Source organism: Epinephelus moara, chromosome 2, assembly GCF_006386435.1.
Source record: "Epinephelus moara isolate mb chromosome 2, YSFRI_EMoa_1.0, whole genome shotgun sequence".
Classification (NCBI taxonomy): Eukaryota; Metazoa; Chordata; class Actinopteri; order Perciformes; family Serranidae; genus Epinephelus; species Epinephelus moara.
The window spans coordinates 12387324-12392292 of NC_065507.1; the positions used below are offsets into that span (position 1 = coordinate 12387324).

General features: G+C 42.1%; 1 protein-coding gene across 1 annotated transcript in view; it reads right to left on the bottom strand.

The window, feature by feature from the left end:
* The window catches only part of ssr3 (signal sequence receptor, gamma), a 168905-nt gene that overhangs the window by 63954 nt on the left and 99982 nt on the right, over positions 1 to 4969 (bottom strand). The window lies entirely within an intron of this gene.

Below are 4969 nucleotides of genomic sequence, written 5' to 3' on the forward strand. Positions count from 1 at the left end.
AGCGGCATTGGTGTTTTGTTAACATCTAGAAAGTGGGATCTGTGGATGACGTTTGTAATTGGATCACAGCAAAATTCACTCATCGAAACTTATTTAGAGGATTTCTAAAAGCAGCTATTGTAATTGTTTCTGAAAAGAGCTGAACAGTCTGACATCTACAACATGCTTGTTTGGTTCAAGTTTGATGAGAAATTAGCTACCAGTCAATTTTCTCGTCTAACTCTCGGCAAGAAAGCAAATCAGTGTATGTACCAAAATGTGGAATAATTAGTTAAAGAACTTTGGGCCAATACAATATGCAGAAAGAACTGCTGTCCATATGTTGTTGGCCGCACCGCTGGTCTCAATAAGAGCGGCGTGATATTTCACAGTCAGCGGTTTCGAGGAGTCCATCTGATTATTTGCTCTTGTCTTGGACCAGTGGTATTAAAGTCAGAAAAGAATTCTCCCATGCTCGGCCCTCCCTCTGTCTGCCACCTCCCCGGGTTCTCCTCCCTCCCTTCCTCCCCCCTCGCCACATCCCCAGCAGTGTATTATCCGAGCGCCATGTCTAATGCGGTCCAGAGGGAGGCTGGCGGAGGTAGCTGTCTATTCCAGCCCAGAGACAGCACACATGGGGCACAGCAGAAGAACTCAACACCCCATTCCTCCTCCTCCTCCTCCTCCTCCTCCTCCTCCTCCTCTGCAGCTCATTCACTTCTCATTTCTCAGACAAACTTCTCCCTCCTGTTGTATCTTTCACCTCATCTCTTGTCTTTCTATCGCTAATCCTTTTATCTTCCCTTCTCCTAATCTTGATTGTTCTCATTTGTGGGGTTTTATTTGTTTTCAGAGCCACAGCTCACATTGGCTCCGATGAGGTCAGGTCCTCACTATTTATTTATTTTATTCTTTTGTTTGTGAATTTGGGGATTAATGGAATCGTTCGACATTAGCTTAGAAGACTGGGAATGGGCTAGCCTGGCTCTCTCCGATGGTAACTAAATCTGCCCACCAAAAACTTTGAAGGTCACAAATTAACATGGTTAATTTTTGCAATAAAGACAGGGTATTCACAACAATTTGGGGTTTTAGGGGGGTTATGTAAGGGATTCATTTGTTTGTCCATAAGTCTGCTGGTAAAATAAAATAAAATAAAAATTAAATTGAATTAAATTAAAGTGAAATAAATTACATTGAAATGAAATAAGATAAAATAAAATAAAATATAAGATAATATTAAATAAAATGAAATTGAAAATGAAAATTAAAATAGATTAAAATAAAATAAAATATAAAATAAAATAAAAAATGTAAATTAAAATAGAATGAAATGAAATATAAAATAAAATAAAACAAAACAATACAAGTTCCAGCTCATTAACGAAACTTTTGTGTTACTATTCATTTAAAGATAGACATGGCGTTTATTTCCTGACCTTATTCCAGTATTAGTAGTGTGTATATGTTTAAATGTGGATAGTTTTATAGTAAAAAATAAAATAAAACAGACATAATTTAACAGTTAACACAACAAATATGGGTAAAACCAAATAATTAAAAAATAATAATTTTTGGTGTCTGGTCAAAAGTATCTGAGAGTGGTAGAGCATGTGTTGGCAGACTCATCACCTCATTATATCTAAAATCCTGGCTTGTGTTTCATGTTTCTCTTTAAATCATACACTTGGGTTAAAGCGGTGTCCCCTCATGACAAAATTTGTGAGCACTAAAACTTAATTTCAAAAATAATTAAAAAATAAAGTTTAAAAAGAAAAGTATATTTGAAAACAAAATACAGCATCACAATGATTGACAGCTGAAATGTAAGTTTCTAAATTATTGCTATGTGGGGCTGCTCATCTATTGGCACATTTCTCTGTGAACCCCTTTGCCTCCCTTTGGTTGCTCCCTCAGCCCCGCTCTGTGGTCGGCCTCGGGTCACCGTGTCGTGTAAGGCTGTCGTGCTGAGCTTCGCTTTTTGGCAGGGGAGAGGGGAACAAGGGAGATAGAGAGAGAAGGGAAGGGAGGGAGGGGGATGGAGAGGGATAGAGTGAGGGAGGAGGAGGAGTTATTTTGCTCTCTTCGTGCCTCCTCGCAAAGCTGCGTGCCTGTCTGCTCTTCTCGTGTGCATGCAAGATCGCGCAGGTTGCCCTCTGTTTGCCCCCATCTCTCTCTATCTCCCAGTCTCTCCCTCTCTCATGCCTAGCTCCCCGCTCTTAATCTCTCTTACAGCCTTTCGTTCTCTTTCCACTTTTTTTTTTTCAATCTCCTTTTCCAACCTGCCCCCTCTCATCAGCTCTTAGCAGCTTAAAATCCTTTTGCCCTCTCATCTTAATGATTCTACCCCCTTCTCTCTCTCTCTCTCTCGGTCTCTGTCTCTCTCTCTCGGTCTCTGTCTCTCTGTGAGTCATGCAGCGGGCACTGGCTGGGTTTGTTTGCCTGACTGCCCTCCAGGAATTGCTGCTGGCACACAGAAAGCACTACTTTGTAGACCTGCTGGCGAGGGTTAGAAGAAGAGGAGGAGGAGGAGGAGGAGGAGGAGGAGAGCAGGAGAAGATGTGGAGGGAGGATGGAGGGGATGAGAGGACGGAGGAGATGAGAGAGACAAGGGAAGGACGGGGGGAGATAAAAAAACAAAAACGAAGAGGGACAGAAGAGAGATGAGGTGGCAGAAAGAAGGACTGTGTGTGTGAGAAAGATAAAGGCGCGCGGAGAGTGAAGTATGGCCTTCATAAGAGCAACGACAGAACTTTGAATTATTCAAAGGAGTCAAGATTATTGTGTGTGATGTTTGATGCAGTCCCACAGCGACCATTTTCTGTTTGTGTGTGTGTTTTGACGTCTTATGTTGCGGCATCTAAAGTAAGACTGAATGAAGACCAGACTTCTAAAACAGATACAAAATCATTTTGAATGCATTTATAATTAATTTGGGTCTCATTGTACGTTAACTTCAAATGTGCACCTACACATACAAACACACATACACATCAATTTGAATCAAGCTTATTAAACTCTCTGATCTAAATTATTAAGTGTGTAAAAAGGGAGGTTTCTATGTAGAGAAATGAGACAGTAAAACACTGCTTCACAACGATTGAGGGTGTGCAAAATTGCCTTTTCTCATTCGACTATTAGTGTTATTTTTACTTCTAATAATTGATGCTGTTACCAAGAAAAGCAGCAGAACATTACCTCTGTTAATGTGCTGCTGTACGCTGGGTAACATATTATTTCTGCACATGAGATACAGTTACCTGGTGACGAATTTAGAAGTGACCTGTGGGTTTACACGGCTGAATTTCACCTCTTAAAGTATGTTTTTTAAACTGTTTTACCTGAAGTGAATCATTCAGTGTTTTTAAACTGGCGTGGGTCCAGCTTTAAATGTCACTGTGTCTTACTTTGAATGTTTTTTTTCCACAGAGAATGTTGCAACACACATGGGAACTTTTCTTTAATTTGCTCTGGTCTTTTCTGTAGTTTAAAACTTTCCTCTCTGCTCTCTTCACCTCCTCTCTGCTGCTGTGGTCTGCTCAGCCAAAACTCTCCTCACACACACACAGGTTTCATACTGCAGCCCCATACTTCCGGCCTAAGCTTTTTCATATTGCTCTAATATATCTGTCACTCACACATGGCGGCCTGCATGCAGACACGCACGCACGCAGGAGCTTGCATACATGTGTTTATTTTTTAGACTCACACTCTCGCAGACACATGTATCTGGAAATGTCTGAGCTTTGGTCCGTATTAACCCAATATCTCGTTCCTCTTCTCTCACACACATGCACAGATAAACACACTGACATGCATGCACATATGTATGCACAAAGACACACACACACACACTTCCTGCATTAAGCCCAGGTCCATATTGCTCCAACGATGCCCAGCTGCAACCAATGAACATTCCAGTTAGTGTTTTTTTCTCCTTCCCTCCCTCTCTATCATTTCAAATTTCAGCTCTAAGCCTTTAAAAGAGCCAGCAGCCAAATATGGTCAGGCTTGTGTCATGAACTTTGTGCGACCTTCTAAAGCGGCATCGAGATCGTGACCTTTAAGACCCTGCCTGAGGCTGAGCTTTAGGCACCGTTCAGCATGACCACGGAAACTAGTTGGGTGTGCGTGTGCGCGTGTGCACGCTGTCGTGGATAAGTCTGAGAGTGAGAGTTCATGACCTGTGACTTGCTAAATATTTCTGACCATTTAGTGGCTCGTTGTGCTATTTCTGCACCCTGGGTTTATTGCGTCCTAATTATCTCCAGCACGTATTTTGGTGTTCTCATTTTTTTTCTCTGCCATTTTATGACTTCCTCTTAATGCTGTAAGAGATTTAGGAAACGGAACTGTACAGTATTGAGTGTTAATTCCCTCTGGCCAGCATTTCTAAACAGGTGATGCAACCTGACAAGCAGCTGAGCAAATGGATATATTCATCTGTCTTCTCTCATACGAATTGGTGGGAAGAGGTTACCACAATGGAGCTTATTGTTGTGAAGAGAGAATATGGAAATTTCCCAAAGGCGTTTGATGGTGCCACATCTTGTTTTTGCTACCTGAAACCACAAAAAAACAGCAGGTAACACCAGTGGTTGTGCCAAGATGTGGCCTGAGGTGGATGCCATAATGATACCGAAATGCCTGAGTTTTATTGATATTTCCTTCTTGTGCATTCCCCTCTCAGATTGTGGCAAGCAATGTCAGGATGAGGCATGAAAGTACCAAACACTAGCCCGTCACTGTGCAGGTACAAAATGAAGGCCCTCCGTCTCTTTGTCCATCTCCATCTCCCTTTCCCTCTCCCTCTCTCTTTTATCATCATCTATCTCTCTGGCTGTGCTCCACCAGTGCTGCTGTCATCTCCTGTTTATCTAATTGGGGTTCAGAGGACTTGAGTCCGGCAGGGAGAGGGAGACAGGAGATGGAGACGAGGAGGAGTAGGAGGAGGAGGCAGAAAGACAAAGGGACTTCAGGAACAGGCCTA